A 22,304-nucleotide genomic window follows, 5' to 3' on the forward strand; every position below is an offset into this window, starting at 1 on the left:
AGGATTCCCCGGCATCCAGACCATCATCAGAAGTCCTGTTCCTTATTAAATAAAACTGTTCTGGAAAAGACAGTGAACAGGATGACTTTCCCTTCATGATTATAGACACAGTGTATAAGTCATGCCATCATTGGTCTTCTCTTTTTTTTTTTTTAGGTTTTGCAAGGCAAATGGGGTTAGGTGGCTTGCCCAAGGCCACACAGCTAGGTCATTATTAAGTGTCTGAGGCCAGATTTGAACCCAGGTACTAATCCACTGCGCCACCTAGCCGCCCCTCATCATTGGTCTTCTTTGATTATAAAGGACGACAACAATTGTTAGCCATTATAACTATCCATGGATAGGGAAAAGGTGGGGGGACAGCTATTTGAGCTGTTCTTTGAAGGAAACCCAGGATTCCTTGAGGCAGAGGTGGAGAGAGCTTCCCATTGCAGCATCTCTCAGAGCACAAAGGTCGTGTAAGTATACATTGGATATACATACTATTTCTTCTTTAAAAGTCAATGAGCATATCTTATGACTGAAATTATAAATTAGTTGCCACACAGCAAGGCTGAAGGGCATCCCTCCCCCCATCTGAATCTACTTTACAGTCTCCATGTGCCAAATATCTTCCCACACAAAACACGACTTACTGAACAGAACTGGAGTTTCTGTTGCAATGAATGTATATTCGGAAGGCCCGAGTTGCCTTCAATGTGATCATTAAGTCTTCCCTTAGATGGTAAACCATGTTCTGGGAAGCTTCAACACAAGCTGTCCCTTCTAAGTAAGTCGGCCAGTGATGGGAAGATATGGAAATTGGCTCAGAGAGAAGGGAATAAAAGGCAGCTGTACATCACTGAAATCTGCCTCATCAGAGTTTTTCTATATAGATGCCATTGATAACATACCCAGACAAACAAGCCAGGCTATGTGGGCCCATCAGCTCTGCCAGCTGACCAATTTTAACTATCTATCCAAGTCCCTGAGAAGCAAAACAACCCAGCTGGAAGGTCTGGGATATCCTCCCCTGTCCAAAATTACAAGCAAGGAAAGCATTTTTTTTATTCTCAGATGGAGATCACAAAGGAATCACAGGGTTGGCGATCTGGCAGGGACCTCAGTGAGTCTAGCCTATACCTCTAAAGCTCGTTCATTCTTCCTTCCTTCCTTCCTTCCTTCCTTCCTTCCTTCCTTCCTTCCTTCCTTCCTTCCTTCCTTCCTTCCTTCCTTCCTTCCTTCCTTTTTCTTTCTTTCTATGTATCTACCTATCTATCTATATCCTCTAGATAGATAGATAAATAGGTAGATTTCATTACACACACACACACACACACACACACACACACACACACACACACACTATAATATCTCAGATAAATGGTCACCTAGACTCTGTTTGAAAACCCTCAGAGTTGGAGCCTTTTTCACACCCAGAAATAGATACCAAGCACCTTTTGAATGCACCAATCAGGAGTAACCCAGAAAACAGTCCTCCCCTGACTTGGCAGAGAGGGAAGTAGTCCCGGGTTTCCTTCAATGGTATATTGATACTGTAGTCATTCTGACTTTTTTGTAGTCTGGACAGGCAGCACCAACACAAAGAAGCCTTAGAGAAGCCAAGTTTCTTTTTTCATATGCACCTACCTGAAAGTAGGCCATCTCTGAAAAGGACACTGAACTTGAGGTCTGAGGACTTCAACCTTCCAACTACACAAGTTTGCTCTTGTCAGAGCATAAAGGCAAAATGTCCTGACTTGTTATTTTGTGAGGAGTTCAAACTTTATCATAAGGGAAGATACGAGAACTTTTAAAAAAATAAATGAAATCAATTCTTTCTTATTCTTTTCCAGAGCAGCTAGACACTGCCCCATAGTCAGGAGGACCTGAGTTCAAATCCAGCCTCAGCCATATGACAAATACTAGCTGTGTGATATTGGGCAAATCACTCAACTCCTAATGTCTTATAAATTTTAAAAAGAAGAAAATAGGAGTTCCATTCCAAGTCTATGATCCCATTTCCCACACCAGAATATGCATATTCATTGCATATTCATTGTAATATTCCTGACAACCCAACAATTTCATGGACCTCATAAACATTCTCTTGGTACATCCTGTCCTCTAGTCCACTGAATCAGTAGAGGATGACTTTCTGAGAACGTAGTCATTCTTTTCTCTCTGAGGAGGGGTAATTTAGTACTTTAACTCAACCAGTCTCCACTGATTTTTAAGAGCCTCCTATACACCAGGCCCTAGCAATACAAAGATAAATGGGAAATTGTCCCTGCTCTCAAGGGCTTACCTTCTCTCAGGGGATAGAACATGTGCATAAATAAAATATGAAACAATCAGCAAGCATGCATCATGTTCCAGGTCCTATGTGTGAGGTAGTGGGAATGAAAATACAAAGAATTCCTACTGTCCAGCAGCTTGTATTCTAAATAGGGAGAGACCCTGGACATATGATTTCATTTGGTGTAAGGGGCTTCTAGGTGAGAAGAGTCTCCTTATCGATGCACCTTCTCTTCAACTTAGAACCTTATAAGAATTACACTAAGAGGCTAAATGATTGTTCCAGGGTCACACAGCCAGTAGAGCAGAAACAAGAATTGATCCTAGATCTTCCTGACTTCAGAGAGTTCAATTTCCTCAATGCTACTGTCTCTTTTTTGCAATTGGAAAGAGGGAAAGGACAAGCTAAGGAAAGACCCCATGTGGGTGGCATTTGGGGTCAATCTTGAAGAGATTTTAAGAGATCAAAGGGAGGAATGTGTTCACAATATGGGGGACAGATGGAAAAAAGTCAACACATGAAAGCTTCCAGCTTCTCCAAAAATGTCACAATTATTGAGAATTATCTCTCAAAGTTCTCCACCCAGTGTTGAGAGATGAACTTCAGAAAGATTTACCTTTCACCCTACTTTTTCTTTTCTTAGCAAGGCGATCAGAGTTAAGTGACTTGCCCAGGGTAACACAGCTAATTTTTTTCAAGTGACTGAGGCCATCTGAATTCAGGTCCTCCTGCTCTCCTACTGTGACCCATGACCCTCCTTGGGTATTGATTACACCATGGAGTAAAGACCCCTGACATTCTCCTCCAGAACAGCTGATTGAATTTCACATGAATTCTACAATTCTCCACCTCATCTTATTTTACAGGTAAAAACTTTCAATAAGATCCATTATTTCCCCTGATGAAGATAAATAGCTCCTCTGACAAGTATCTGTTTCAGGGGGAGAATAAGCCAACAATAGTAGAACATTTCGGTAAATAACATGAATGTGAATGGAGGAAAAAAATGGTGGAGCTCAGCCAAAAGGTTTTTTTTCCCTTTGTAAATAATGACTAACAGCTCTTGGTTCCTTTTTCTTCCAATGTCATTAAATATTTGGGACAATGCTACTTGTAATAGCATCAAATTTTGCATCTGAGAAATAGAGCCAGCAAGAAATAGAGCAATGAGCTGAGTAAGTGATTAATTTATAATTCTATCATTAATTTTAAAACCTCTGAGCAACCAGTGAGTTCACCAGATGAACAAAATGAGAACTTGGTTTCTTGGCATTTCAACATTATTTGTTGCATATAACATTTGAGGGTGGTATCCTATTTAGAGCAATTTGAGTAGCAAAGCACACCTTGAGTCAGTCTTCCATCTTGAAATCATGTATCAGTCAAACAAAGTTTGCAAATGATCTCATCTTAGACTCAAAGATTTTCCAAGAGGAAGGAACCATAGAGGCTAGTTAATCCAAAATCCTCATTTCATAGACGAGAAAATTGAAGCTTTTAGAACTGAGATGACTCAACCAAATTTACCAAGACCCAAACCCAGGTTTGCTAATTTCAAATTCAGTATACATTCCATTGAGCCATGATGCTTTCCATTTTGGAATTTCATTTCCCAAATCTATAGCTAATGGAATCACTGTTTAATAGGAGTCAAAAGACTCTCCAGTGGTTTAATGTGGAGATGTCAAGTACACAGTTCATGGGCCACATTCTGACTTCCCTGTCTCCATCACTTTAAAGTGGAGTTTGAACCAGAATAAAATATAATTAGAAAATATTTAACAAAATAAATAGAAATATAATAATATATAGATAATGTTAACATATGGCTTTCCAAGTCAGTATAAATCTGAAAAAGATTTTTCTGTATGGTTTAGGATCCCTCATTTCTATTTGAGTTTGTCACCACTAGTTTAATGAACTTATTGCTGCAGATGTGGAAACCACTCTCATTGTTACAAATAAAAATCTTTCCATTCCTTCCCATCTCAAGAAATATTTGCCTTCCAAAGCTCATTGCACTCAATATCTTCCCTTTTTTTTCCCCAATATTTTGCTGGGTCCCTTGAAACACATTAATTATATATCTATTATCATTCATTCTTGGTTTGTGATTGAACCACCTCTTCTTCTACTTCCCAAGCAGAAGTCATAATGAAATGGATGAAAATGCCAAGCGACTCTCCATCCTATATAGTCTCTTCCACTTCCAATTTGTAAGTGTAGGAGTGGAGCAGGCAAAAGGAACTAAGAATCATGGGTTTACCAACTTGTTTGAAAGACCTTCAGGGGGGCGGCTAGGTGGCGCAGTGGATAGAGCACCGGCCCTGGAGTCAGGAGTCCCTGAGTTCAAATCTGAGGCCAGACACTTAATAATTACCTAGCTGTGTGGCCTTGGGCAAGCCACTTAACCCCACTGCCTTGCAAAAAAAAAATAATAATAAAACAAAAAGATAAAGACCTTTAGAGGTTATTCAAGGTAAATGATTCGTCCAGAATCACACAATCAATAAATATCTAAGAAAGGATTTGAATCTCAAACTTCCTGACTCCAAGTTCCTAATTACTTCTATATCCCCTACGTCGCTACTTCTTATATGACCGTCTGCAAACATGAGTGTAAATACACTTTTTTAAAACAAAAAAAAGCTTTTATTAAGCACCTACTATGGAAAGGAATTGTTAGATATAGCAAAGTCAAAAATTAAACAGCTCCTGCCCACAAGAAACTTATACTCGTTAGGAATTCCATAAAAACTACCAAGTATATTTCTAAAAATGTCTCCAATATTATTTCATAGAGGAAAAGTCTGAAAGTCCTATAGGAAGAGACATCCAAAATTAAAGTGTCATTGTTTGAAATAGAAATCACACCACAAGGAAACTTCTTCATATCCTCTAAGCATGCCTGAGATTTTTTCCTTTATTATTATGAATAATAATAATAATAATAATAGCTGACACATAAATGGGACTCTAAAAATATTTTCCATAGATCAGTTGAGTCTCACAACTACCTTGCAGATATTATTCTCATTTTACAATTGGAAAAAAAACTGGGTCCCAAGAGGTCTTCAGTGATCAGCTAGAGTCATCTTTTTTTTTTCAGGTTTTTTGGCAAGGCAAATGGGGTTAAGTGGCTTGCCCAAGGCCACACAGCTAGGTAATTATTAAGTGTCTGAAGTCAGATTTGAACTCAGTTACTCCTGATTCCAGGACCGGTGCTCTATCCACTGCGCCACCTAGTCACCCCGGCTAGAGTCATCTTAATGGTATCTTAGGGTGGATTTTGATTTAGCTCTGACTCCAAGGATAAGATTTTATCCACTATTCCACAGATTTGAAACCTCTAGCATAGATTCTCAATTCCATTTTCAATATAAATCATATAATTTTACTAAGGAAATAAAAAAAAATTAACTTGTCCTTTAAGTATTTATCAGTGTGTGGTATAATGGAAGTGTTGTATAATGCTACAGAAAAATACATCTTTTCTTTCCTAAATCTCCATCCATGTAGAATGATTGTCTTACTTTTAACCTTCTTAATATCTTTTAATAAAGCATTTCTTAGCCTTGAGAATGTGTGAAGTAAGGTAAAAAAAGGTATGGGGAATATAATTACAACAGCAGCTGAGAGGTCAATCCCTATGCATTCTTGCCCATCATCCAAATGAAATTTTCTTTCCTGAACCTCATTCTATTCTCCAGATGAGCCCCTTTCTTGCCCATGAGAATCAAGTAGGAAGTGTGATTCACAGAAATAGCAATTTCTTCTCATAAAATGTACCCATTGAATAAAATCTGAAATCTCCAGAAGATCGAAATGGATAGAAACCAGAATATTTAAATAAAGTGAGAATGAATTGCCTTTAATTTTGAGATCAGAATTCTACTCCACTAAAGAGAATACCTATTCAAATCAGTCAAAAGTTGATAGTCCAGAACCAATAACAAGATTCCATTGCTCTCCAACTTCAGCTTTATCCTGAAAAAAAATCAGCAATTCGATGAAAGGGTTAAGTATCTTTGAGCATCCATGTCCATTAAATTGCCACAGATATTAGTCCAAATGCTAGGAATGTAAATATTGAATTGCGCATGGGGGAGGCACGGGGACTATCTTTAATTGTATTCCCAATCCTTAGTATAGTGCGTAGCTCATAGTAGGTCCTTTATAAATAGCTATTGATTAACTGATGACATAAAACATATCCTACCTTGAAGATAATCTCACCCAACAACTGGTCCCAAGAATGCTAATAATGCCAAATCCAGCAATGAAGAAATGGAAGAGTTCTCTTGAAAAGTGAGCTTACAATGCTATTTCATGCAACACCCTCTAAACCAAAAGTGATTTAGAAAGCCTCAAAATCAGCCATTGAGCTGAAAAGGACCTTGGAAAAATGTCTAGTCCAATGTGGACACTAAAAAAATGAGAACTTTGGAGGTCCAGAAGAATCAGGTGTATTACTCAAGCTCGTGACAAACCAAAATTTATATTATACTGTATTGTATCCCATTGCATTGCATTGCAATATAACAGTAAAGAAATTAATCTGGAATCCATTAGATATCATACGATTTTTCTATTTTATAATAATAACTATGATATTTATTATTATGTTTATAATAATAAATATAATAGTTAACAATTATGTAATGTTTACTATGACCAGTTAAATTGCTAAGTACTTTCAATTACTATCTCATTGATCCTCACAACAGTGTTGGGGGAAATGGCCATTATTATCCCATTGTACAGATAAGGAAACTGAGGAAAATAAAGTTAAATTGCTTGGGGTCACAGAGTGAGTCTTCACCTCTAAGGTCACATTTGAACTCAGGTCTTCTGACTCCAGACCTGATGTTCTTATATCACATCACACCATTATAATATATATGACTAAATATTTATTTAATGTCTCCTTTGTAATACTATGCATTTTCTATTCTGCATTTAACAGTATTCTGAGAAGGCTTTCCCAGACTGCTCAAGGGACTGTTCAGTGACAAAGAAAGCATTAAGGACCCTTGCTTTGTAGAAATCTGCCTTATTCTTTCCTTAACAGCTTCCTCTACAGTTGGATATCTTCTAGTCTATTGGTCACACCACTACAGAAAATATTCAACAATCTTATTTCTCATACAAGTCTCAAAGAAAGAAATGACAGAAAAGGGAGGCAGCTTTTGGCAGACAGTAACAAATATCACATTCACCTTCTTCCCTTTGAATCCTGCCAAGTGTTTATCATTCTGTTTTCTCTGTCAAATTATTTTGAACTAAGATATAAGAAAAAATGGCAAGACTTTCCTCATTAAAACAAATACTAGTGATTGTCACCAGACCTGATCCATTTCCAACCCCTCCACCACCATCCTCTACCATCACCCTCTGAAATATTTTAAAGAGGTGAAATGTTAAAATGAAAAAAAAAATCTTAAATGGATAAATGGAGTAACCAAAAAGGGCAACTATCACCCATATCATATCAGCCAAAGAGGGGAATCATAATGATTACATAGCCTAATTATCACCTTGTGCTGAAGAGTGTGATAGACTAGTGACACCTCTGAAGATACCCCTGATCCTTTTTTAACCCTCTACTGATAGTGGGTATGATCAGCAAGACATAGAGGAAGAGGCATGACTTTGCAGCCCTGAGCTCACCTCCCAGTTGGGTCTTTTGGGTCAGACCTTACGACCTTGGATAAAGTTATTTTATCTATCTGAGGTTCAGTTCTCTCAACTGTAAAATGAATGGATTGAACTAGATGACCTATGATGTCCCTTTCAGCTTTAAATTTATGATCCTATGACTTCCTTTCATCCCATATATATCCAACCCTACAGCGATTTGAGACCCTTCACCCTTCAATCTCCCACAGATTGTAGCCAAGGGCAGCCATCCTTTCAGTGCTTCACTTGTTGGAGAGGAGATCCATCATAGAGTCCAAACTGAAAAGGGATTGCTAAAAAATGAGTAGGTCTTCCTGAGGCTCATGTTTGCAAATAACCTTGTGCTGGTAACTTCAAACCCTTGAGAATCATGATGACCCTGGGAAGGGGGTTTGCCACTAGCTGCTCCTCCATCATCATCTTTATCATGCCCAAGCAGGATAAACTTAGCACCAGCACCACAAAACAAATCATCACATAGATTGCTTCAGCTTTGGTATTCACATCTCATCAGTACCCTCAGTTGCTTCTGAATCTCTGATTACAGAGCTGATAACCAGAACAAAAATCTCTTCCCATAGCCTCCATTTTAGAAGACTCCAAACCTCAGCTATCAACCACCAGCTGGTTGATTTAGAGTTTATCATCTTTATCACACCCCGCCTGAGCACTCTGACACTTCTACTTCCTTTTTCAGCTTCATTTTATATATTGTCTTCCTCTATTGGATTATAAATTCCTTGAAGGCAGGACTATCTTTCTTTTTCTTATTTGCATTACCATTGTTATTTATATTAGCCAGTGCCTAATATATAGTATCTCCTTAATAAATGTTTATCATATCATATTGTATCACATCCTAAGTGAGAATAATTACTCAAAAGAATTTGGTCTAACTGTCCACATCAGAAAAACCAGGTGGATGAAAAATGACTATTGTTCAGATTATAACATGTGGACAGATATATACATGCATTGTGATGGAAAAATTCTATAGGTTTTCATGTATGCATAAATATGTGTATCTGTGATAGATATGTATGATGATATGTATGATCAATTCACTGATGGCTGAGCTCTAGAACAATGTTCATTTGCACATAGATAAATACATATTGATAAATGAAGTCTATAAGTTGTCTAAGCAATGATAGATTCTTATATAGACACAGATAAATGAGCTCTACAGGTTTTTCATCTATAGATATAAATAAATGGATCTATAACTATCTACAGATAGATGGATGGAATGGTAATCTTTGACAGACCTTAAAATTATTGGGTCCAGAATAAAACAAAAAACTACAGAGCTCTTTTAAAGACTAAAAATGTTTTCGAGTAACAAAATCCATCTTTTTAATACTAAAATTCTACCTATATAGTATGGTTGTAAATCATGGAATATTATAAAATGTTAGAGAATTAAACATGATTTTCACTTTCACTATTGGCCACAAATGGAAAGGGTCTCAAAAAGAATACCAAAATGAAGGATACAATAAAAGAAACATAGGGATCACAGAAGACTGTGAGTTCTTCACATAGCTTTAGCTATGTGTGACAAGTGGAAATCTAAGAATTCTATGATAACCTCAAGAGAAAGCAGAGAAAGAAGGATTCTGGAACATTAGATGAACTCCTTACAGAATTTATCATAGAGAGAAGTTGGAGAAGGATGGACCGGTATGGATGAGTTACAATCTAAAGCATGAGAAGTTCCATCCACACCAGTGAGAACCCAAAGCCATTAAAGATAAGTAATTTTCTAAGTAGGAAGCACCTGGCATAGTTTAGTCAACAATATCTTATGAGAGGCACAGGACAAGACTATGCCAGGGCTCCTTTTCCTGAATATGAGGCAGAGCCAAAGAGTCAATCCTCCAAAGCACACTATTTCTTTCAGCTTTAATCCTTCCATCCCAGCAATAAAGAGAGGCTTTAACCAGTTTCCCAGGGATGCCAGCAACAAGATATACCCTTGTTTTTCAAGGCAGATATAAGGAAAATATCACATGAGCACAATTTGTTTGGATCAATGGTCTCAAGCAAAATTTTGTTTGTTTTCAGTTAATAGCCTTCATCAATTTGCATTGCTTTCTTCATCAAAACTTCAAAACCCTGTGCTGAATTTTAAATAGATACCAATTGCTTCTCTTGTCATATTCAGGTAAGCACAATTCCTGAATAAAAAGAAAGCTTCATAAATTTCTGTTTTGATTAAGGAAGATTTGTTGATCTGATTGCATATTCATCAGAAGGAAGGGACAAAGGACTACATCATCATCCCTAGGGGGCCAGTTTAGTTTAAATGCTCTTGGCAGTCAGGAGACAGCCTCCCAATGATATTCACTGCCTTCCTCATAAAACATTATTCAAAGAAATTTTTGAAGCTATCTACCGTTTTCAGGCAGATGAATGAATGGTTGGTCACTACGACTGATCTGGTCAACTGTGAGCCAAAAGAGACCAAAGAGACTGAAAACAGAGCCTGTGGGGGCCATGTATAAACAGAGCTTAGAGAAGATGAATTCTGATCTGGACATGGTTTCTTATAAAAATTCTTGGAGATTGATTTACCATTGCCAAAACCTTACTACCTTAATCAGTAGGCATCTATGAAAACATTCTGGTAATTAGATAACTGAACTCTTGTATCTGAAAATAGCAGCACTCTCCTTCAGGTGAACATGATTGTAAAATCATATCATCACACCAGAGTCACATAAGACTCTCAAGCCAGGGTCAAGTCATTGGCTTTTATGAACTCCTGAATTTTGTTCTCAAGATGGGGACCAAATCTATGACAAAGTGTCATTTCTGAAAAGAAGGGGGGAAAAAAAAACTAAGTCATTAATTAGCATTAATTGGTTTAAAATCCATCCTCCAGTCTTGTGAGTTCAAATCCCAAATTTCTGTCACTTATTCCCTGGGGAGCTATGGGACAAAAGAACATAGAAGCATAGATTTAGAGTTACAAGAGACACGAGATGCCTCTGTTCTAGCCTCCTTATGTTCAGTCCAGGCCAGGAAGAATGAATTGAATTGGTCACACAGCTAAGAAGTGTCAGAGGTGGATTTGAAACTATCAAAACACTAATAAATTCTCAGCTCTGTTGCAGTTTCCCAAGTCTCTTCCCCTCTCTGGGCTTCAGTTTCCTTATCTGTTAAATGGAAGAAGGAAAGTTAGACTACACTCTTACACCCACAGATCCCAGATATGAGATGATACTTCCATTTTGCCAGTGGCATACTTACAGGCAATAGTGGTTCTTTTCTAAATCTGTAATTTTTTGCAAGCATATTTATGTGCTGAAATCTATTCCTTGAGAAATAGGATAAAACTGAATAGCTTTCTAAGAAGAAATTACAGCTATGCAAAAGGCTACAAAAATAAATGAAAATATATTTGGTAAAGAGTTGAAGTTGAAGTAACTTCTAATCCTAATTCTACTGAGCACACTATAGTGATAGGGCATATTCTCTAGGCAGCCTATAAATGAAACAGATTATCTTTCCTGAGGCTGGGAAAAAGAGATTGTCTAAATTAATCCCTTTCTCACACTCTCCTTTCCATGTGTAAGAAGGGCCACTGCTGATAATTCATGAAGTTATTCATTCTGGCTAACAGAAGTCATGTGAGAATCAATTTTGCATGGTTTCACACTCTGATAAGATGGGGTAGTCAACCCTCCCATTGACCACTGAGCAGAAAGAACCAATGAGTCATTTGTCATTTAGAAGTTGTTTAGAACCCAACTTCAAGTCTATCTTCCCTTTCAGGAGTGTTTGAACCACTTTCCATGAGTTCTGGGGTGAGAGAGGATGTTCTAGATGCACTCCAGCTGCTAAGGGACCATGAGCACATAGATAAAACCCATGCTGAGTTGGATTAGGGATTCCTTTTTCTTTAATTTGTTCTTTCCTGATGTTATAGTTCCAAGAAATCCTGAATGGTTTTGATTGGAGATGATTAGCAGGGTGGAGAGAGTTTCTGGCTTTTGTTTCAGTGCTCTGGATGAAGGGAGCCATGAAAAAGAAAATGGATCCATGCCTGGTCTATTTTGCCAAAAGACATAAGCCAGAAGGTATATGGGAAGTCAAGAACTGAGGCAGAATATAACAATTCCTACTCAGCAATTTAAAAAATAATCTCTTTTATGTCTAGTGTGATTTAAGTATCACTCATCCCAGAAGAAAACTGTAGTTATAAATTACATTATGGAATCTTGTTTTAAGTAATTTTGTCCATAGAACCAGATACCCAGCACACCTAAAGTCTTGGCTCACTTCTATTCTTGTTAAAATAGTCTGTATAGGGCAGCCCAGTGGCGTAATGGGTTAAAGCCTTGAGCTTGGAATCAGGAAAACTCATCTTCTTAAATTGAAATCTAGCTCAAGACATTATAGAGCACTGGTCTTGGAATCAGGAGGATGAGAGTTCAAATCCAGTCTCTGATACTTACTGGCTATGTGACCTTGGGCAAGTCACTTAACTCTGATTGTCCCGCATCCTGGCCTATCTGGTCCTATCTGGCCACTGGACCCATATGACTCTCTTGGAGAAAGTGAGACTAATGACCTGGCACAGCCCCTCTCACTCCAATCCAATTCATGTACCTGTCATGGCATCCCCTCCCTGATGGTGAAATCTTCTCTGAAAATGAAGGACAAAACATTAAGACATTTACTAGCTGTATGACTAGGCAAGTCCCTGAACCCTGTTTGCCTCAGTTTCTTCAACTGAAAAATGAGCTGGAGAAGGACATAACAAATTACTCTAATAGCTTTGTCAAGAAAACTCTGACACTACTGAAACAAATGAACAATTACAACAAAAGCTGATTAATTATGAGGCATTTATGTCCTCTAGAATTCTTTTCCTATGTAGAATCAATAAATAAAGTTTACATTTGGTGCCTTTCTAGTCCCTGCTTTTGGAGAGACCCTAAACATGAGCACCTTCCAAAGATATGGGTTGTAAATCATTCTAAGGGTATCAGAATTGTGGCTTAATAGCTAATGAGTAAGGGAAACAGTGAGTTTAACTCTTTTTATTACAAAATAGAATGACCCAGAACTTACACCAGACTGGACTATCTGCATGGGTCCAGAGCAGAGCAGTATTGGGCCCTAGACATTTATTCACCAATAAGTCTTGAAAGAGGAAAATGGAAAACAAAGCAAATAATTAGCTTTGATCCCTCTTAAGGATTCTTCACTTTTTATTTCAATGTGTTTCATGGACCCTTTGGCAATCTAATAATGTCTATTCTAAAAATGTTTTTAAATGCCTATTCAAAGCACATAGAATAACAAAAGAAACCAATTACATTGAAATGTAGCTTAATCGATCGATCGATCTGTCTCTCTACCTCTCTACCTAGCCATCTATCTATACCTGTTTGTCTTATCTCCCTATCCATTATCTATATCTGTCTGTCTTAACTGTTTATCTATCTATCCATGACATGTATATGATGTATATGTATGTTTATAACTTTAATTCCCAAATCCCAAGTTAAGAATTTTTTCTTTTAGGTTAAAGGAAAGAGATTCTAAGAGAAGCAGAGTAGTACAATGAAAATTAGATTTGGAATCAAAGGACCTGAGGTTCAAATTCCATCTCAGACTCTACAAAGCTATGTGGCCTTGACAAGTCACTTCAATTCTCTGACCTCAGTTTCCACATATGTAAATTAAGGGAATAGGACAACTGGGCAGAGCAATAGATAGATTACAGAGCCTGGAGACAGCACCTTTGTGAGTTCAAATTCAGCCTCAGATACTTATTAGCTGTGTGAACCTGGGCAAATCACTTCACCCTGTTTGCCTTAGTTTCTTTCCTCCTCTGTAAAATGAGCTAGAGAAGGAAATAGCAAACCACTCCAGTATGTTTGCTAAGAAAATCCCCAAATGGCTCCACAAAGAGCCAGGCATGGCTGAAAAATAACTGAACAGACACAAAAATAAGGAGTGCGATGAAATGCCCTCCACGGCCCTATCCAGCCCTAAAACTATAAGCCTTATAGAGAGAAGAGTAAATAAATAAAAAATGCCTGGTCAATATAACATAAGAATAAGTTCTCAGTGGGTGTGCTCTGATGGAAAGCTCCACAAGCACCACGATTCCCCAAGAAAGGAGATAAAGAAAAACACTGAAGCAGAATGGCTCAAACCGTTAAGACACTTCTAGGGAATAACTCAACAGGGGAATGCATTCACTTGAGAACCATCAGCACCAAGGTAAAAGCAAGAATGATAATTCAAGGATACAAAGCTAAGTTTTTTTTTCAAATCAGAAGAGGCAGCTTTTCTCTGTGTGTGTGTGTGTGTGTGTGTGTGTGTGTGTGTGTGTGTGTGTGTGTTCACTGGAGCCACCCAGCGCCCACCAAACCAGTGGTGATGGCAAATTGTGCCTTACCATACGACACAATATGCATGTTTTCAAGTTGTCATTGCCTTCCCCCAGCAGGAATAATTGGTGAGCAACATTGGTGCAGCCGGACTGACACAGATTCCCAAAGAGCAACAACAGAAACTATCAGTCTGCTTCCTCTGGGGAATGTGCCAGCCACATTCTGGGTCTGGGTGGAGAAAGAAGTTCTAAGAAGCAATCAAGGTAGGGGGTGGGGGGAGCGAGGGAAGGGAGGAAACTCTGAAAGATAGTTTGTAAGAGAAGAGGAACATCATGTCAGGATTTCCTAATTTATCATCACTATTTGAGAGTCGACTTAGGTTCAGCTCCATGTAAATGCAGCATCCTGAGCCAGCTAGAGCAAGAACCAAAGAGAAGCGATGAATATGATGCGGAAAAAATATGCAGCTAATCATAGCAAGTAGCCTCTGATCAGGGCATTTCTGACTGCAGACATATAGATACATGAGAAAGACATCATGGCTCCCACATACAATGGCTTAGCATAGAATCTGGTACAAAGTAGATGGTCAATAAATGGTTGAATGATGGCAGTGGGCACTGAAATAGTTGTGGCTGAAACCAAAGTTACCATTGCACTGTTTAGAATTCTGAAGGCAAGACCTTCCCAAAGAATATTTTGTGTTTTCCCATGGATTGCTTGAGCCTACCTCAATGATTATGGAAGAGAATGTCTGATCCTACAAGGATGAGAATGACAGCAGTCTTTTGGACAAGGAATAAGAAGAAATTCTCAAGAAAAGTCAAATAAACTTGAATGCAGAGCAACTCCCTGATCAATCAATCTAGGAGGAATTAAATTCCCAACTTTGTGTCAGGTCCTTGGTTAGAGACTGCTAATACAAAGGAAGCAAATTCCTGTTCTGAAGGGACTTATATTCTCCTGGGATGTGGGTCAGTTATAACCATATCTATGCATATATGTGTGCATCTATCCACATTCACATGTGTAAATGCTGTAAGTATAATACATATCTACATGGCCACTATATATGCATATATATTTGTTATATATAAATTTGCATATATATATATATATATATACATATATATGTACACTAGATAATTTCAGAGGGAAGGGACTGGAAAAAACTCTCTCTAGGAGGTGGGAAGGAAGCCAGGGAGGGTAGGAGAGAGAGATGAAGAAGGAGAACATTTCATGTTGGAGGATAGCCTATGGGACTGCTCAGAGTCGGGAGTATCTTGTTCAAGGAGGTCAGTGTCACCCAGTCATAGAGAATAAATGGGAGATGGGGTGGGGATAAGGTCTAAAATGCTATGAGAGGGAGAATCGATTATGCAGGTCTTTAAAAACCAACACAGGTTTTTATATTTGATCTTAGAAATACATTTTATATTTGATACCTGGGATCTAGGTACTATAATACTCACCATTTTACAGATGAGGAAGCCAAAAACCTTGCCCAGAGCCTGGTATTATCAGATACAAGCTTTGAACCCAGACCCTCCTTTCTCTAGATTCAGTATTCACTGACAACAGACTGGCTCTCTAGCAGGTTAATAGTAATCTCAGATAGTTCCTCAGCACATGAAAGTTTGCAAGATCCTTTTAATATATGATGTCACTTGATTTTCTCAATAACCCTGTGTGGTAAGTGTTATCATTGCCATTTTACAGATAAGGAAATAGAGACTCAGTGATTAATAACTTGCCCAGGGGCACCCAGATAGTGTCAGAGACATTACACTGTACAGTACTAAAGAGGGGACAATAGTGGACTTTATTGCATTTCCCCTCCAGCCCTCAGTCAGGGTATTGCAAATAGGAGGTACTTAATTAATGCCATGTCAAATTAACATGCCATGTCAAAAAAAACATGCCATTAATGCATATCAAATGAATGATGAAGCTGTCCTAGGCAGCCCCTGCCCATGAGTTTTCCTTTCCATGTTCAAACACTTAACCAGCAGCTCCAACCCTTCTCCACTTTCACCTGGCCCTCATTTTCCAGGACGGAGGAGAAACTGAGATGTTTCCATCATCCCTCTAACTGAGAAATCATCACACTGTTCCAGGAACTTGAGGGACTAAGATTTTCTTTATCTGCATCTCTTATCCTCAACCCCAAAGTGAAGCAAGGACAAGCTTGTGACAAATCTACAGCCCCTTCTCCATAGTGTTGGAATCTCTCCCTTTGATGAGTCATCAGGATTATGCCTCTTGATTTGGATTGTCATTATTCTATGGGAATCCTCTGGAGTTAATTTGGGAACAAAATAGTCCTTGTTATTCTGAAATCTCTCTCCTAAGAGCACTGTGCCCAATGTTCAGCTCATGTTACCCAAATCAAACTTCATCTGCTCCCAATTGTACCTGTTATATCAGCAATAATGGGGGGGGGGGAGGCGCGGAGACAGGCAATAAGATATAGGGAATGAAGGCTGGATTTGGAGTCAAGAGAGCCTGAAATTGATTCCTGGTACTTCCACCTCACTACCTATGAGACCTTGGTCCCCTCTGCTGAACTGTTGTTTGTTATTCAGTCATGTTCTACTCTTTCATGAAGAATATGGTCCATGGGGTTTTCTTTTTTTTTTCTATTTTTTTTTTTTGGCTTTTGCAAGGCAAATGAGGTTAAGTGACTTGCCCAAGGTTACACAGCTAGCCAATTATTAAGTGGTTGAGGTTGAATTTGAACTCAAGTCCTGATTCCAGGAGCAATGTTCTATCCACTGTGCCACCTAGCTGCCCCATCCATGGGGGTTTTCTTGACAAAGATACTGGAGTTTGCCATTGCCTCCTCTGTGAAACTAGGGTTTCCTCATCTTAAAAGGCATTGGACTGGTCCTTTCCAGCTTAAATGGATCCCAAAGGTGTCCACACATGGTGATGACTGACAAGGAATAGAAAAATCTGAGACATTATTTCTCCAAGTGCTGGCAGTTCCCAGGTTTGGTTGTGATCCCTCCCTTATCTCCCATCCACATGTCAGCTTCATGACTGGCATGGTTCACCAGCAGATAGCCATCTGGTAAGCTCTACCCATCACTGCCAACTCTGCCCTCCACCTCACTGCCAATTTCACAATCAGAAAAATTGGGGCCCTCCTGGACCAGTCAGTGCTTCTATAGGAAAGGCCTCTCGTAGGAACAAATGGGAACCATGTTTTACTGATCCTTGTGTTTTGTTATTGAAAAGGACCCAAAGGACATCACTTTGTTAGAAACAAGTCACAGCGTGTCCCACTGTGGCTGATCAGACCAATCTAAGCTCATAATGCTGGGCCACAGGTCAGGTACAAACAGTCCATTTGTGAACCTCTGGGGTGTTTATTCCAAATGAACACATCTCACACTTCCTTTAAACCGCTTCTACTTTGCCTTGCTAATAGAACACAGCAATGTCTCCCATGCCGAACACCTATGTTTGACACATGGCGTCACTGAGTCATTGCAATCATGTCCACCTCTCCATGACTCCAAATTCTTGACAGAGAAACATTTCATAGATGAGTAACTGAGGGTTGAAAGACAAAAACAGGGCCAAGTGACTTATCCAGGGTCACTCAGTGAGTGAGGCATCCCTTGAACTCAGGTCCTCCAAACTCCAGAGCCAGGGCTCCATCCATTCATCTAGCTTCATATAGTAACCATTTGGTCAATAGTTTTCATTCATTCTTTCGAAGTCACTGCTATAGCAAGCCATTATTAAGCACCGACTAGGTTCTACAAATGAACATCTGTATTAGCACATTAAAGAAGAGAAATGGTAGGATGGTGGAGCTTTGGTTCTGTAAAGACATCAGTCTTTTGCTTTCTGTGCCTACATTGTCCAGTTTGAGCTATTCCTGTACCACCTAGAAGTTCTAAAGCCATGAGAAACTACTGACACCAGTCAAGCGATGACTGTTGGCCAGCTAGGAGGGTCCTTGGTAGGCTTCACTAGTGGCCAAAAGTGTCCTTCATAAAGTCATTTGTTTAAAGATCTCCAGTCAAACCAAGGCTTCCAAAGCAAACGTGCTTCCAGCGCCTTCCTTAATTGGGCGGCCGTCCAGCCCATTAGGCAACAAAGCGTTGTTTATCGCCTGCCTATGGGGAGCAGGGTCCTAAGTCTCCCTTGCAGGAAGATGGCAGCGGCTGCCAAGCAGCCAGGCGTGCCTGCCCGGGGGCGACTCTCGTCACCCCTCAGGCTGTCCTAACTTCTCAGCACGGAACCAGCCCCGGGGCTCCACTTACCCTTCCTCCTCGGCTTCTGGGGGGCCCAAGGGGAGGCGAGCTGGGAGGCCGGGCCGGCAGGGTCCTGGGCTGGGCTTCTGGAAAAGGCAAAGAAAGGAGGGGGGCGGCCCGGTGAGTGAGGAGGCAGCCGGCGCCCCCGGCCCCGGCTGGGGGCTGCCCCCGGGGCGCCCCAGGACCGCGGAGGGCGCTCCTTGCAGCAAGTTGGCAGTCTCGGGACCTTGGTGGGGAGGGGCGAGGCCCAAAGGCAGGGCGGTCCTCGGGGTGCTTCTCCGCAAACTCCGGAGGACTTTCTCTTCTCCGCCAAGGAGCGAGCCGGGCTCAGCCCGCCCAAGGTCCCGGCTCGCCCGGGCCCCGGTTCCGTCTGGGGCTACGACCCCCATTCCACTTCGGGGTGGGAGGGGGCTGCTCCCCTGGGCTTTGCCCGCCCTGAGCTCGGCGGAACAGACCTGCTGGGGGGAGGGGGCTGGGGGCGGGGGCGGGGTCCAGGGGAAAGGCATGGGGACGGCAGGCGGGGCTGGGATGGGCCAGGGCCCCCGGGCCCTGCCTCGGGGCAAGGGACCCTTCGGCTAGCCCGAGCCGGGGCTCCCCAACTTGCCCCTCGGGAACGGCCCCAGGTCTGGGGGGGGGCGGCGAGGAGGGGGCCAAAGCCTCCGGGGCCGGGTGGGCTGCCCTTACCTGCGCCCCCGCGCCTCGGCTGCTCCCTCTCGGGGAGGCTGGGGCTCCGCTGCCAGCCGGGCTCCGCTGCCAGCCGGGCTCCGCTGCCAGCCGGGCTCCTCCTCCTCCTCCTCGGCTCCTCCGCGCCGCGGCCGCCGCCGGCTCCTCCCCGGCGCTCCCCGACCCCCGGCCGCCGCTGCGGCTCCTCCCGGCCCGGGGCCAGCGCGGCCCCCGCTTGTGTGCTCCGGGCGGGCGGGGCGCTCGGGGGGCCCGGCCAGGCGGGGCTGGGGGAGGAGGGGCGAGGGAGGGGCTCCTGGGGGGCCGCGGGGCTCCCTCGCCCGGCCGGGCTCTCCGGGCGCCGCTGCCCTCCCGGCTCAGGGGATCACCGTGTGGCCGAGCTGGGCCGCCGGCCGCCCCCTCCGGCTTGGGGGCCGGGCCCGGCCGCCCACCCTGGCCAGGGCCGGACGCTCACGCACAGCTGCCTGGAGCCCTGGGGAGGCAATGCCGGCTGCATCCCCGCCCCCCTCCAGAATTGCCAGGGGGGCTCTCCGGGCGCCCTGCACCAGGCGCCCCCCACCTCGCCCCCAGGGGCTGCACAAAGCCCCGGGGCGCGGGGGGGCGGGCCTGGAGCACCGCCCCGCACCCCCACCGCAGCGCCCCGCAGCGCAGCGCGCAGGACGGAGCTCGGCACAAAGGAGCCCGCCAGGCTGCGAAGGCGATGATTTGTGGGGCTCCGGGGAGGCTGCGGAGGGAGCGGGCGCGGGGGAGTCCGAGGACAGCCGCAGCCTGCACTCGGGGGGCGAGCCCTGAGCCCCAGAAGTTGGGGCGCGCCGGGCCGGGGGGGGGGGCAGGCGCCGGCGGCTGCTCGGCCGCCCTTTCTCCTGGGGCGCCTGGCCAGGGCACCGGAGTTGGAGGAAACTTAGTTCCTTTTCCCTGGTCACCCTGGACAAGGCCCCCCAGCCTCAGTTTCCTCGGCTGTAAAAGGAGGGGGGGGTTCCCTCGTGCCTCTAAATCTACAATTCAAAATGTCTTTCCTTCCCGAAAAGAAGGCATCCAAGAGGGGGAAGAGGCTAGTGACTGGGGGGCCAGCGGGCTTGAACACACACCCTTTGGACACTGCCAAGGCTAACCGGGAGTCCCCTGGGCGTGGGCTGAAGCCCTCCACGCCTGGGGGCTCGTGGTTGGGCAGCTTTCAGTTCTCTCCGCCTTGCAGTTCTCTGCTAACATCTCTCCGATTTTGTCTCGTTCTTTCCTCTAGGGACCACAAGTTTCATGTGTCTTCCTCCATGGGGCCCTCCAGACATCTGAAAGTACCAATTGGGTCCCACCGTGCTCTCTTCTCCAGTTCAAACGGTTCCACGTCCTCTCTCTCAGGGAACAGAAAAGGAGCTTTGTGATTCAGCTTGTCTGTGGCAGGTACAGCTTTGACGGGCAAAGAGTGAAGGCCGGAAGGGACTTCAGGGGTCACGAGAAAATCGAGACCATAAAGACGAAGTGATTTGGCCAAGTCATCCAAGAAAGAAGACTGAATCTGGATTTGAACCCAGATTTCCTGAATCCTAGAGAAGGAAATGACAAATGACTCCAGGATGTTTGCCAAGAATACTCCATATGGGGTCAGGATGAGTCAGACAGGACTGAAAAAAGGACAACAGAAACAGCCATCTCTGAATCCCAGCCACTGCCTACCTGCCCAGGGTCCTACAGATAAGCCTCCTGCCCTCAACACTTGCTAGCTATGGCACTTTGAACGCATTAAGTCATTTCTGTGTCTCAGTTCCTCCTTGGGAAAAGGAAAGGGTTGAACTAGGTGACCACTGAGGTCTCTTCCAGCTCAAAATGGAGTCGCCCAGAAGCCTGCCTCTTTAACCCGCGTTCCCTTCATCTCGTGGTGGCTGGAGACCTGGCAATCACTAGCTCAGGGGCCCCTGGGCTCACTGCCCTGCAGCCAGCCAGAGGCCAAGGAGCGCCCTGATGTCTTGTCCCAGTCACCACTGAGACTCTCTCTGCAGCCCGTCTCATATCCATTAGCTGCACTGCTGAGACCTGTGCCAAGAGCTAGGAATGCCAGAGCACAGAGGGCACAACCGAAAGGCAACAACGCCTGATATGTAATCCCAGTGCTGACACATTCTCCATCTGTAAAAAGGGCGGCTGTCCAAGCTCTTTTCTAGAGGACAGTAGGCATCCATTAATCAGAGCTCTAGAGGACAAACCCGTGGAAGGGTGAGTACAGTGCTGAATTGAATTTGTGAGTCATCTGGAAAGAAAGAATGACCTGTTTGACATGGCACCATTTTCCCCTCTCTTTCAACAATAGTGGTGATTTGGGGCAGCCCCTCCCACTTTCGTCAAAGCTATTCTGTCCCTGTAGGAACATGTTAGCCGAGGTCTTGCTTCTACGGAGTCATTAACGATTATGCAGCATTATGTAGTTTTGTATCTCCCGTACACTCTTTAATCTTGTGATGTGCTTCAGAACAATGAGGAGCCCAAGAGCTTTCTTTCCCTCAGAAAAGGTCAAACCTCTTTCCACACGGAGTGTAATCTTGTTAATGGGCGTGAGTCACATGGTGTTTTCAGGTACATAAGCATTCCTGTCATTAGTTCATCTACTCAGGGGTCTGAGAGGACAAGGATGGGCTCCTTCGAAAGTAGGAAAGCCTCGAGTTATCTTGACCAAGTATGTTGCACACTGCTGATGGAGGCTTTGAGAACAAACCAAGAGTAAGAGAAAAATGAAACTCGCCAGTGTTTGAAGATTCACTTTTGGCAATTCTTATTTTGGGGAGTTCTTATATTAACCATCCACTGGTTACGACTATGATTGAATGTGAATATCGGATCCCTTAAAAGCAGTGGCCAATGTACACAGCAGTGGAATTTTTAATTTCTGTTTGCATTTCTAGATTTCTGATGACTATACAGTACTTCACCATTCTGAACATCTGGTCTTAATGACCAGCTAGTAATATAGTAACTGGTAGCAAGTTACTAGAGACTTGAGTGGATGGGCACTAGTGTTCAGATGTGAGTTTGAACCATAGCTCAGATACTTGC

General features: G+C 42.8%; 1 protein-coding gene across 2 annotated transcripts in view; it reads right to left on the bottom strand.

Annotated features, from left to right (window-relative positions):
- PDE4B (phosphodiesterase 4B) overlaps positions 1-18,670 on the bottom strand; it is a 737,209-nt gene extending 718,539 nt beyond the window's left edge. For both annotated transcript variants that reach the window (XM_074221243.1, XM_074221244.1), the window contains exon 1: positions 18,591-18,670. The gene's annotated coding sequence lies outside the window, so the exon portion shown is untranslated. The remainder of the gene's footprint in view (positions 1-18,590) is intronic.
- Between the last annotated feature and the right edge of the window lie 3,634 nt (positions 18,671-22,304).

This window comes from Macrotis lagotis, chromosome 2 (genome assembly GCF_037893015.1).
Source record: "Macrotis lagotis isolate mMagLag1 chromosome 2, bilby.v1.9.chrom.fasta, whole genome shotgun sequence".
NCBI classification, from domain to species: domain Eukaryota; kingdom Metazoa; phylum Chordata; class Mammalia; order Peramelemorphia; family Peramelidae; genus Macrotis; species Macrotis lagotis.